We start from the raw sequence: 14,424 nt of genomic DNA on the forward strand, positions 1-14,424 counted from the left end.
TATGTATTTATAATTTGATAACTGAAACAATATAGTAGCTATCAAGTATTGATCATTTCCTGCATGTGAGGGACTATGCTAAACTCTTTACTATCTCATTTAATTCTCACAATCCTCATATCATCATACATAATCTGAATTACAATCCCCATTTTACACATGCAGAAACAGTTGGCAGAACCAGGATTCAACTCTTCAACACGTAAACTCTTGAATGCAAGATTTTAAAAAACACAATAATGAAAAGTTTCAACATACACAAAGTTTGGACAAAAAAACATAATGAACTTCAAGTGCTCCTTACCCTGGTTCAGTAAACATCAGCCTTTTGCCAATATTATTTCTTTTATGCTCCCTACTGTTTTTTTTTTTTTTTTCCTTCTGAAGGAGTTTAAGAAGAGGACAAAGAGAATTCTTGGCATCATGTTATTTTACCCATAAATACTGCAATTTAATTATCTCTAATAGATGAGGACATCTCAAAAAATCACGATACCATTATCATAACGAAGAAAGTAAAAATAATTCCTTTATAGCACCCAAGACCCCCTCCATGTTCAAATTCTCCCATTATCTCCAACTATCTCCATTAGTCTGCTCAAGTTGGAAGGTCGACATATTGCATTAGGTTGAGTCCTTTAAGTCTTTCTTAATCTCCACAGCTCCTCTATCCCATCTTTCTCCCCGCTGCGTTCATTTATTTATTGAAGAAACTGGGCAATTTATTGTGTAGACTCTTCCACACCTGGATTTGACTGACTGAGTCCTCACGGGGAGTTGTTTAACATGTCCTTTTCTCCTTGTATTTTATGTAAACTTTTCTAGTTAAACGCTTTTAATGGTTGTAGGGTTAGGGTTAGGTTTACAACCTTTCCACAGATGGAAAGGTTGCACATTCTCTTTGCTCACTATTCTTAGATGCTAAAATATAAATCTTAAATGAAAGAAGAAAGAGACCTGAGGAAAACAAATTTCTCTTAGTAATGCTGGTGCAAAGTAAACAGACTAATATTGCTGTTACCCAGGGTATAGGCAAACTTTTTCCGCAAAGGGCCACATGGCAAATATATTCTGCTTTGCAGGCCACACAGTCTCTTGCATCTACTGAACTCTGCCATTGTAGCACAAAGGCAGCCACAGGCACATGCAATATGTAAAGAAATGGGAGCAGTTGTGTTTCTAAAACTTTATTTATAAAAACAGGCAGTGCGCTGGATTTGGCCTGTGGGCAGTGGTTTGCTGACCCCTGCTCTAGGCCTACCAGCTTGCGGCTGCACAGCTTTCAACTGTGTATAACAGGTTACAAAAGAGAAGTGAAACTATAGGCTGTGCCATTGTGCACGCTGTGGTCTTTTTTGGTGCGGAGGACTATTTGGTTTGAGTGAAAGCTGGCAGAAGGAAATCAATTTCACGATGACTTTTAGATCTGCTTGCTTATGTCTGTTTTCTGAGTACAAGTGTGTGTTGCTCTAGTGACCCAAACGGCACAGTGGATGAATTCTAGAGCTGAGACAGCAGACGGAGAGTCAGGTTGGGAATAAGGGAAACATCGACCAATAGGAGAGCTCACTGAGCCCCAAGTGGGACGTGACATGAAGACCTCATCACTTCCCAGTGTGAGTAAGGGCTGGCATGCCATTTCCCTTTAAAATTACGCCCTCACTGGTTGAGAAAGACTTAATTAACCTTTATCACAAACAGGCTAAGTTTAGTAAGAGGAAGAAGTCTGTTTCTAAGTTCACTCTCTTCCGTATTCACGCACTCTCTCATACTGTGGATGTGTAGATGAAAAAAAGGTGCCTTGAGTTTCTAATTCTCACATTTTCTCCACCTCTCTGGCCCTTCCTAGAGAAATACTTTATATTCTACAGCACTTAAACAGTGTTGTTAAGGGCCTGCACTTCTGTAATTTCATTTTACCCTCACAACAATCCATTGAAATAGGATAAATATCATTAACCCCATTGGATAAAGAAAGTGAGGCACAGAACTGGTAATTTGCAGATTAAGAAACAGCTAATTAGAGGCAGAATCAGGATCAGAATTCGGGCTTCCAGACCCTCAGGCTGTGGTATTTTCAGGCAGGATTCAGAAGACCTTTGTTTAAAAACCCTAGCTTCTCATCTCTGTCAAATGCAGCTTCCATTAAAATGCAAACACTTTTTATCCCTGAGTCACATCGTGGATGCCCCTGTGAAGTAGAAACAAATCAAAATGAAAGCAGTATCTCAGGGCCACTCAATGGACTACTCATATTTTGATTCCTCAGCTAACCAATAAAAATGTATTGTGCCCTACTATGAGTAACACTGTGAGCTGCACTTCCACTGTCTAAGCAAGCAACAGAATTAAGAAATACCAACATATCAAAGAAACTCAGTGATGTTAGAGCTAGAAAGCCTGCCTAAGAGAACCCTCATTTACTGCTGGTGAAATGTAAATTTGTACATGCTTTCTAGAATGCAATTTGGCAGTTTGTACAAAGAGCCTTCAAATCCGTAACCATACACACAGGGCAGAGTTTGGCTGCTGTGGTGGAAAGGGCAGGAATGTGGAGAAAGACCCAGCCTTGAACCCAGACACGCACCCTAAAGACTGAGTCTGAGCCTACATGAAAGACCCCCGACCCCTAGCACCAGCCTAGCACAGAGTAACAAGCAAGGTTAGTCAACTGCTGAGGTAAGGCAAGGGTGTGGGGAGACCTCCTCTGTACTACAGGTGTGCAGAGAAAGCTCAGGGTGGAGCCCTAACACTAAGCAAAATTCTCTGATGCCCCAGCCTCCACCCCAAGCAGAAAGCAATGGCAGCCTTCCGCTGAGGAATCTGAAGCCTGAAACAAAATGTAAACTCAGCTCAACTCCTGCCTAAACAGGCTCCACCTCTCATATTTGCAGCACAGAAGAAAAAGTATGAGTATGCTCATTTCCAGGCACAAATATTATTTAACTCAATCTCTCCCCTTCTACACAATATCCAGTGTTCTATCTAGTAGGAACGACATGCATGAAAAGATAGGGAATTGCAGCAAAGGCATGGGATTCTTAGCAAAGAGTCAAATGGAAACATTTGATAAGAAAAATTGCAATATCAGAGTAAATTCCTTTGTTGGGCTCCTCAATAGACTTCACACAGTTGAGGCAGGATCCATTGAACTTAAAGATATGTCAATTTAAGTTATTGAAAATAAAAACATTAAGGAGAAAAAAGAGGGGAAAAGAAAGAACAGAGCCTCCAAGAGCTGTGGGATGATACAAAACAGCTAATGAGAGCTGCATAAGGAGAAGAGATAGAATGGGACAGAAGACATATTTGAAGAGATAATGAATGGTCAGGAATTGTCTTGGAGTAATGAACGGCAGAAAAATACAGATCCAGAAAGCTCAGGAGACATCAAGCAAGATAAACAATAAACAAACTCCAACTAGACACAACAGTCAAATTGCCAAAAATGAAATATAAAGGGAAAATTCTTGATGGTAGCCCAGGGAAAAGACACATCTCATACAGAGAACAAAGATAATAAGTAGAGTGGTCTCCTCATCAGAAATTATGCAATCCAGAAAAAAAGAAGTGACATCTTTAAATACTGACTGTCAAATAAGAATTCTACACCAAATGAAAATACCTTTAAAAAATTCAAGGAGTAATAAAGACTTTTTAAGATAAACAAAAGCTGAGAGAATTCATCATCAGCAGACCTGCAATACATAAAATGTTCAAAGTTCTTCAGACAGTAGGAATATGATAGTAAACAGAAACTTAGGCCTGCACCAAGAAATGAAGGGCTCCGGAAATGGCAAAAAATGAAGGTAAATAAAAGAGATAACGGATGGTCCAAAGTAAAGACAAAAACAACAAATTGTGGGGCTTATAATATATGCAAAAGTAAAACGTATGACAACAATCACACACAGATGAAAAGAAGGAACTGGAACTATGCTGTTGTCAGGCTCATACCATGTTTGAAGGTATACTGTGATAAGTTAATGAAATGGAAAACATGGATATATTATTAAAGATATCAAACTATGAAAAATAAGATCAATTTTTATACATAAATATATATGCATTCTAAAATATATTGATCCAAATATATATGTGTGTGTGAATATATATATATACACACATATATACACATATATACACATACATATACATATATACACATATATACATATATACACATATATACATATATACACACATATATACATATATATACACACATATATACATATATATACACACATATATATACACATATATATACATATATATACACACATATATATACACATATATATACATATATATATACACATATATATACACATATATATATATACACACACACATATATATATATATATTTTTTTTTTTTTTTTCTTTTTTTTGAGATAGAGTTTCACTGTTGCTGCCCAGGCTGGAGTGCAATGGCATGATTTCGGCTCACCACAACCTCTGCCTCCCGGGTTTAAGCAATTCTCCTGCCTCAGCCTCCTGAGCAGCTGGGATTACAGGCATGCACCACCACACCCAGCTAATTTTGTATTTTTAGTAGAGATGAGGTTTCTCCATGTTGGTCAGGCTGGTCTCGAACTGCCAACCTCAGGTGATCCACCTGCCTCGGCCTCCCCAAGTGCTGGGATTACAGGGGTGAGCCACCGCACCCAGTCAATTTTTTTTGAGACAGGGTCTTGCTGTTGCCCAGGCTGGAGTGCAGTAGCACAATCTCAGCTCACTGCAACCTCTATCTTCCAGGTTCAAGTGATTCTGCCACTTCAGCCTCCTGAGTAGCTGGGATTACAGGTGCCTACCACCATGCCCAAAGAATTTTTGTATTTTTAGTAGAGACGAGGTTTCATCATGTTGACCAGGCCGGTCTTGAACTTCTGACCTCAAGTGATCGCCCACCTTGGCCTCCCAGTGTGCTAGGATTACAGGCATGAGCCACCACGCCTGGTGAGATATTAATCCAAATGTTAACAATTTCTTTCAGTAATGAGATTATAGATGACTTTTTGCTTCTTCATGCTTTTCTAAAAAATTTCTACCATGTACATTTGTACAGTGGAAAAATAGTTGTATTTTAATATTGCCTGATTTGCAGCCCACTACCACCATCTGTTTCAACTCTCATCCCTTCCTTTCTATACTCTGGATGCCCCAGAGAGGTTTAACTTAGCCATTAACTTCCCTAGTACGTAAACTTTGAAGGAACCTGAGAATATCCTGCACCTAAAAATATGATGAATTTTTTTCCCATTAAGGTAGAATATTAAGTATGGCCAGAGTTAAAGATCTATATGCACTTTGTGAGAAGAAGCATGAATTAACATTTGGATAAAAACAAATTCAACCTGGAGTTTTGAATTTGACCTGATTTAGTGCAAACAAAAAGTAAACACGATTGTAATTATATATATATTAGTTTCTTAATAGAATGTTTGTTCTTGTACCAAATAATTTTTTTCTTGTTCATTCAAAATGTTATAGAATACATTAGCATTTGGGAAGTTTCTGAAAGAGCTCTGAGTTCATTCAGTCTAATCACCTATATTATAGGTAAGGAAGAGACCAGGGAGGAGGCTAAGTGATTTACATGGAGTCACAGAGCTTGGTGCTTGGCCAAGACCCCAGGTTTCCCAACTCCCAGGTACCACCCCTTCCATTTCACTAAACTCTTTGGGCTTATTTATAAACCACTGTTTTCATCACCAGCACAATAGCATCTTATTTAACTTAACTTTCCCATCAAACTATTCAAGGTAATATTTATTCACTCTAAAAAACTTAAGTATACATATGATTAACCAGTACCTTTTTTTTGCTCTAGCATTTACTTCTCCTTAATCCTTTTTGAAAAATGGTGGACAAAGACAAAAAGGGAATCACATATATAAAAAGATACATTTTATAAACAACGAAGGGAATCGGCTATACATATATTTATCTAAAGCACTAATGGGACCTGGATAAATATTCAGAAATTTGACTGAGCAAAATTACAGTACACAGCAAGTTCAATTCTCTCAAATTTCTAGGCCAATAAGTTAATTAAGTACTTAAGAAAACAACATGGATCACTGCTATCTCTCTAATGTGTAGATTTTTGTTCTTATATATAATACCATTTCTAGCCCTTTTTTCTTTTGTAGTTTATTCACTTTCTTCTATGAGGATCTCCTTCCACCTCGATTTTCAGATAAGGTTTTTAGTCTCCAACCTATACTCCTTGAAGGCCCCTACAACTGAAGTTAGGGGATAAAATTCCAATTTAGAATAGATTTTGCCTTCTACTTTTAGGAAAAAGAGAAGCAAATCACCCAGCACAAACTAAGATCGCTGAGGATTTGTAAAAATTCAATATATTCCTTTACAGCTTCATCACACTGCTCTACAGTAATATGTGGTATTATATGTTACATTATATCATATGATATACTTTAGAATAACTCTTAAAAGATCATCTAACTCCAAAAATAAAGATGACTTTTTACAGTACTTCCTAAACTATAAAACTGGCTTAGAAATGTACAGAAAAATTTTAATAATGAATTGGGTGGGGGGAGAAATTCTATCCTGGTTATAACTTTATTTCAGTCCCATCCTTAGCATATGTCTAGTGGGAAGCACATTTCATCGGGAATGAGAAGACAAGGCCCCACTCTCACTCTTCCACACCCACTTTCATGAGAGCTGATACTGAGAATGTGCCTTATCCTTAATGAACTTATTTCCTCATCTGTGCAGTGGACACAATACCTCCACTGCCTCCAGCACAGGGGTGTCAAGAGGAGACATGAGATAATTTGTGTTAAAAGAAGGACATTCATAGGTATTTCATGTCTTTTGTCTCATTTAATATACACAACAACCCTAGAAAGAAGTACTATCGAATGTTTTTCTTTATTTTACAGATGAGGAAATCTGTAAAAATCTGAAAAATTTGATTTTTTGAAGACTCTAAAAATGAAAATACCTTGCCAAATGTCACAAAGCTGCCATCAGTTGTCTAACCCCAAGTTCATATTTTTTTTTTGCTAGACCAGGTCATGCTGTCACCATATTTTGTAGTGTACTAATATATACGTATGTCTTACTATTTTTGCATTTTTGGAGCACCTAAGAGTGTGCTAAGAGAGAAACATTGCATTGTGGCAGGACAGGACAGTGGTTAAGGGCTAGATTGCTTAGGTTCAAATTCCAGGCCTGCTCCATATTAGCTAATTAACCTTAGGTAAGTTTACTTAAATTCTCTGTATCATAGATTTCTTATCTGTAAAATTAGGCTAATAATAGTACTTGCTCATATCATAGTTGCTATGGTTTGAATATGCCCCCCTAATTTTATATGTTAGAATATTAATCTCCAAATTCATATGTTGATGGAATTTGTAGGTAGGGTCCTTGGCAGGGATTAATGATTAGATAAGATCATCAGGGTATGGCCTCCACAATGGGATTGGTGGCTTTATAAGAAGAGGAGAAAGACCTGAACTGGACATGCATACTCTTGTTCTCACCATATGATGTCCTCCGCCATCTTGACAAGGCCCTCACCAGATGCAGCCCCTCGACCTTGGACTTCCCAGCCTCCTGAACTATAAGAAATTTTTTTCTTTATAAATTACAAATCTGTGGTATTCTGTTATAGCAACAAAAAATGGACTAAGACGATAGACTGTCAGGAGGATAAATGAGTTAATAAGTGTAGAGTCTTAAGAATGGTGCTTGGCATTTAGTAAACATTATAACTATTAGATGTTATATTATTTTTTTTACTTATTATACAGACATTTAGAAATGTATGAAATGACTGCATCTCAAAAGGATATTATGAAATAATTTGGGTAGAAAAGACATGGCGATTTAAAATAAGTCTTGAATGATAAGGTACTAAATCAGGTGGATCTTATGAGGGATGCAAAACGTCTTAGAGGAGCATCAGCTCAGAACAGGCTGTGTCTGTGAGCCATGCTGGGATCAGGAGCAGCTGAGAGGAGTGGGAAGCTCAGGCCAAGCTGGAGCTGATTTAAAATGATAGACATATGTGGTATATAACATGCTCTATGTGATAGAATATGATAGAAATATATGGGTACTATTGATGTCAGGGACCTGGAAAAACAACTGCCTCTGCTGGGAAATGTGGAATTGCTTGCTTATTTCTTCTTTCTCAGTGTTTCTGAAAAACCCAGCCAAATTTATTTTACGAAATAATCATCAAAACAGGGGCATGTCTGCAACTGCCCAAAGTGAAATCAGGGCCATTTTCTATATTACTTGTGATAAATGGGAAACTTTTCATTTAAATATATAAAGGATGTATGTGAATCACTGATGTCTCCCTCAACTGCCCCCCCCCCCCCATGTCTCATCTCTTCTTTAAAAATGTCTGGGAGAGGTTATCATTAAGGGAAGAGTTAAGTGGATGATATCACTCAAAATCTTGTAGATAATGAAAGGTTAACTTATACAGCCTTTTAGTTTGGTTCCTTGACATGTTCCCACTGAAGACAAATTCTAAAATAATTAAAGTTGAGATGGAATCCAGTATCTTCTGCTAATTCTTACCACTTGTCATAATTTTTGTCACAAAGTTACTATTATGATTAAAAAATAAGTCAAAGTTGCATAACAAATTGAAGATCAAGATTTCAGTGTGTGATTTACATTTAAAACACATACATTTTAAGATTTTTATGTTTTCTCATTCTATTTTCTTATACTTTAGCATTATTTCTAGTATATACAGAAACGGAAAAATGCTTAGTGAATACGTTCACAGAGAAAGCACAGGAAATACACGGAAGCAAAGATTACTACCATCTTTGTTCACGTTATAAATATATATCTTTTGAAAACTCTTTTAGCCTCTAAGGGAAGAGGTTGCATCTGCTAACTCTCCAGCACAGAAAAGGTAATCAATAAATGTTTGATAAATTCTATTTAACAGTCATATAGGTTTGATACAATGTAGAAAATTAGAGAACTGAATTTCTGCTCCCTTTAATTTTCTTAAGAGTATAAAAACATTTTTTTCTGTAAGTTTTTATTATCTTCCACTGAAAGTTTTCTCTAATGGTTTATTTTTATAATGGCATTATTAAGATTGACATATCATAATTTTCACCATTTTAAAGTGTACAGTTCAGTGATTTTTTTAGTCCATTCACAAGGATGTGCAATCAGCAGCAGTATATAATTCTAGAACATTTTCATCATTTTCAAAAAGGAATCCCATACCATTAGGTGGTCACTTCCCATTTCTCTGTTTCCCAAGCCCTTGTTAACTACTAACCTACTTGCTGTCTCTATGGATTTGCCTATTCAGGACCTTTCATACAAATGAGATTATATAATATGTAATCTTTTGTGACTGGCTTCTTTCACTTAGCATGTTTTCAAGGTTCATCCATGCTGTAGTACTTATCAGTACTTTATTTCCTTTCATGAGGACGCCAAATTTTTAAATTCCTTAAGAATCCCATAAAACATATGCAAACAATGATAACTTCCAATGATAAGGATTTGAGATTTCAAGGATATATTCAGGAAAATTTCTAATATCTGAACAGACTAATAAGGCAACACTCCAGCCTTCCTAGTCTGACACTATATGCAGGACATTTCTTTTTAAAAATTTGACTTAGATGACCTATTATTAGTGACACAAGCATAAAATAAACTCAGAAACTTCCTTCATACCATAGTGATCATTATTAAGATAACCACTAGGCCGGCCATGGTGGCTGACACCTGTAATCCCAGCACTTTGGGAGGCCGAGGCAGATGGATTACTTGAGGCCAGGAGTTCAAGATCAGCCTAGCCAACATGGAGAAACCCTATCTCTACTAAAAATAGAAAAATTAGCCAGGCATGGCGGTGTGTGCCTCTAATCCCAGCTACTTGGGAGGCTGAGGCACGAGAATTGCTTGACCCTGGGAAGCGGAGCTTGCAGTGAGCTGAGATTGTGCCACTGCACTCCAGCCTGGGCGACAGAGAGAAAAATCCTACATCAAAAAAAAAAAAAAAAGAAAGAAAAAAAGATGAGCACCATTGTAAGTTGTTCTTTTTTTTTTCCTTTCTTCATGAGACTTTAATGAAAAAGGTCTTTTTAGACAAAGTCCTTTTCTCTTTTCCAGTTTTGCTAACTGTTTGCTTATTCTACACCAACTTTTCTCTGTGTGCTTTCTGGATAAGGAGATTAAGTCCATACTGGATTTGCTGAGACTGACACCGAAGATACTGATGCCAGTGACATTTCCTCAACCTCACTCCTCTCAGAGAGACCAACTAATCCCATTTGATCAGACACCTGATAGTGCTGGCCTTCCCAGGAAGCAGCAGCAAATGCTTGGATGTTTGCTGTTTGTTGTGAAGTCAGGCTCTGAGCGTTGGGATCTGTTCTAAACTCAAGAGCCTTATTTTCTTTTAAGGATAGTACAAGGCTGTTTATTGTTAATCCTGTCAGAGGGCTCCCTTTGAATTAATAGAGGATGGCTCATCAACAATTCAGATAAGGCACAGCCAGGTCTTCCTTTGGTTCTCAAGTGATTTAGGGGGAAGGCAGACCATATTTAAAGATTCCCACACCTGCTTCTCCCCACGCACACCCTCAGCCAATACACACGATCCCAGGAGTTGCCAGAGGAGAAAGACTAGGATGGCAGCTGATCTTGGATCTCTTCCCTTAATTACAAATTCTCTTCCACCTTTGCATGATTAGATGTTACAGATGACTCTGGGTCTTTGGAGCCAAGTGATTTTCCTATTTATTTATTTATTTATTTGAGACGGAGTCTCACTCTGTTGCCCAAGCTGGAGTGCAGTGGCATGATCTCGGCTCACTGCAAGCGCTGCCTCCCAGGTTCATGCCATTCTCCTGCCTCAGCCTCCCGAGTAACTGGGACTACAGGCACCCGCCACCACGCCTAATTTTTTTGTATTTTTTAGTGGAGACGGGGTTTCACCATGTTAATAAGGATGGTCTCGATGATCTCCTGACCTTGTGATATACCCACTTTGGCCTCCCAAAGTGCTGGGATTACTGGTGTGAGCCATGGACCCGGCCAGAGCCCAGTGATTTTCAATAGACGCTTTAAAATTTTTTTTAATTTAAATTATGGTAAAATATACCATTCCATTGTAACCATTTTTAAGTGCACAGTTCAGCAGCATTAAGTACACAGCATTCTGCAATCAGTCTCCAGAACTCCTTTTATCTTGAAAAATGAAAAACTTTATAGCCATTAGCTGCCCCTATGCCCCTTTCCTCCCAGCCCAGGACAACCACCATTCTACTTTTGTCTCCGAATCTGACTACTATAGATACCTGTGTTAAGTGCAATCATAGTATTTGTCTTTTTGTGACTGGCTTATTTCACTCAGCATTTTTTTTTTTTTTTTTTTTTTTTGTGATGGGAGGAGACAGGGTTTCACTCTGTCGCCCAGGCTGGAATGCAGTGGTGTGATCTTGGCTCACTGCAACCTCTGCCTCCCGAGTTGACGGGATTCTCCTGCCTCAGACTTTCAAGTAGCTGGGATTACAGGCGCACATCACCACACCCGGCTAATTTCTGTATATTAGTAGAGATGGCATTTCACCATGTTGGCCAGGCAGGTGTTGAACTCCTGACCTCAGATGATGTGCCTGCCTCAGCCTCCCAAAGTGCTGGGATTACAGGCGTGAGCCACTGCGCCTGGCCAGCATAATGTCTTAAGGTTCATTCATGCTGTAGCATGCATCAAAATTTCCTCCCTTTTTAAGGTTGAGGAATGTTCCAGTGTATGGATGTACCACATTCTGTTTATCCATTCATCTGTTGGACTCTTGGCTTGCTTCCACCTTTTCGCTACTGTGAATAATGCTGCTATGAATATATATGAATATGCATGTACAAATACCTCTTGAGAACCTGCTTTTCATTATTTTGGGTATATACCCAGAAATGGAACTGTTGGATCATATGTTAACTGTATTAACTTTCTGAGGAAATGATGAGCTGCTTTCATTGTGGCTGTATGAATTCACATTCCCATCAACAATGTACAAGAGTTCCCATATCTTCACATCCTTGCCAAGACTGGCTATTTTCTGATTTTTTTTGATAGTAGCCATTTTAATGAGTATTCCATATATGCTTTTAAATTTATATTTTTTCAGGCTACATTTCAGAGTTTCCATAATTCCATGAACAATAAGAAATTTGGGGGCACTAAAGATTGACACACAGTAAATGCCTAATTCCTGTAGAAATTTGTTAGAAAAAGAGTTCTGCTAAAAAAAAAAAAAAAAAAAAAGGACACCACTGATTGAGACCAAGAAACTATTTGTTTGACATGAGAACAAACGTAATTAAAATGGAAGAAAACTACCAGTTATGGGACCTCTACTTTGTGCAGGCTCTATGAAACATGCATCATCTCATTTCATCTCCATAACAACACATGAAATAGATGCTATTAATGTCAGTTCACAGAGAAGCAAAGTGAAGCTGGAAGGGGTTACGGGTAACATGGCTAGAAAATACCAGAGCTGAGGTTTGACCCTGAGCTGTCTGATTCCCAAAGCTGTGCTCTTTCCTGTGGGTCACAGAAGAGAAAATACATCCTGATACTGAGTCTCTTCCTAACTTGGGCAAACATTAGCTCCAGCTCTGAATCCAAGTAGCATAGTCTCTATACAGAAAACGTTGCCGAGAAACAATTTCCAACCAAAAGGAAACAGCATATTCAGTGACAGCAAAAATAGTTAATGTCTAAAAGAGTGGTTAGTTCAACTCTTTCATTTTAAATAAGAACTCATGGCTTTTCTTTGTATTTCTTTAAAGATGTCACTATTAAAGCTCATTCAAAAGTAGTCTGCTATCTGTTTTACAGTAAAGAAAGCCCCTCTCAGCTAGAAAGATCTATGAGTAGAGAGATATATATAGTAGTTGAACGGAAAGGGGCATTTAAAACTCAATTGTGGAGGAATCAATTACTTACTCTACTTTGAGGAAAGTTATTTTAACATTTGAAACAATTTAGAATATGTTGAGCTAATGATATTAGATTTCCTGAAATGTTTCTAATGAATGTTATAACTTCAATAAAAAAGTCCACCCACTTTTGTTTTAACATTCTGCCATCAAAAATTCTTTAAAAAGTAATGGGGATTTATATTACAAATTTTCTATACTCCTGTATCACTTCTGACAAACCTGGAACTAAATTAATTTCTGTGTTGAATATTTTTTCTTACCCCTCCAGAAAGTAAACCACTCTTGCAGGCTTCTGAGATATCAGCTAACTTGAAATTCTTAGTTTCTCAGGTATCTTGCCTTCACTTGATCTTTTAACAAATTAGATGCTGGAGTTTCAAACGTGTCAAGAAATGAAAACAATGTCTTTGAAGTTTCTAAAGAAAGACGGTTTGGAAATACTAAAGTCAGTCTGTGCCAACAGCTTTATCTGTAGGCAGCACACGTGTCCTAAGGAGCTGGAGCTACTCTTCTAGGTGCCATGAAGACCCCAGCTACCATCAGTGCCAATACCCCATCCTCAACGAGAATGAGGCACCGAGGCTGCCCACTGAGCACCGTGCTGACTCTCTCCACAACCCAGCATGCCCCACCAGCTCCACAGGTCATGCACTGAGGTGTACCAAAATGTGTTAGAAGGTCTGGATTCACATCTGTGTTCTGCCACTTTATTCTCAGTAGGACCCAAGACAAATGGGGGCCTCACTGACTTATCTATAAAATTGTATATTTTTTGTGAATTTCATATGATGGACTATACCTAAATGTGTTTTGTAAGATGTAAGACATAAAATAAATTCAAGGCTATATTAAGGGGTTATCAACACAAAAATAATTGTTACAAGTAAATGATTTTTAAAGACTTCCATGACTCAACTTTGGGCAATTTATATAGAGAAACATTTTCATAACATAGCCTTGGTCAATATTTTCTAATCTTGCCTGTTCAGAAGAATCACCTGAGGAACTTGTTAAAAACACAGATTGCAAGTCCCCACTGCAGAGTTAATGATTCAGAATCTATGGGAAAAGGTGGCTGAGACAAACTGGGAAAAACTAGTTGAGAGGTCCTGACTTAGAAACTATTAGAACATTTGCTTTTAATTTTTTTTTCTTTTTTTTGAGATGGAGTCTCGCTCTGTCACCCAGGCTGGAGTGCAGTGGCGCAATCTCGGCTCACTGCAACCTCTGCCTCCCAGGTTCAAGCAGTTCTCCTGCCTCAGCCTCCCCAGTAGCTGGGACTACAGGCGCCCGCCACCATGCCTGGCTAATTTTTTTGTATTTTTAGTAGAGACGGAGTTTCACCATGTTAGCCAGGATGGTCTCGATCTCCTGACCTTGTGATCCACCCTCCTTAGCCTCCCAAAGTTCCGGGATTACAGGCATGAGCCACTG

At 38.1% G+C, this 14,424-nt stretch overlaps 1 protein-coding gene across 3 annotated transcripts in view; it reads right to left on the reverse strand.

Annotated features, from left to right (window-relative positions):
* ANK3 (ankyrin 3) overlaps positions 1–14,424 on the reverse strand; it is a 556,820-nt gene that overhangs the window by 204,233 nt on the left and 338,163 nt on the right. The gene's annotated exons all lie outside the window — the stretch shown is intronic.

This window comes from Symphalangus syndactylus, chromosome 4 (genome assembly GCF_028878055.3).
Source record: "Symphalangus syndactylus isolate Jambi chromosome 4, NHGRI_mSymSyn1-v2.1_pri, whole genome shotgun sequence".
Taxonomy (NCBI): domain Eukaryota; kingdom Metazoa; phylum Chordata; class Mammalia; order Primates; family Hylobatidae; genus Symphalangus; species Symphalangus syndactylus.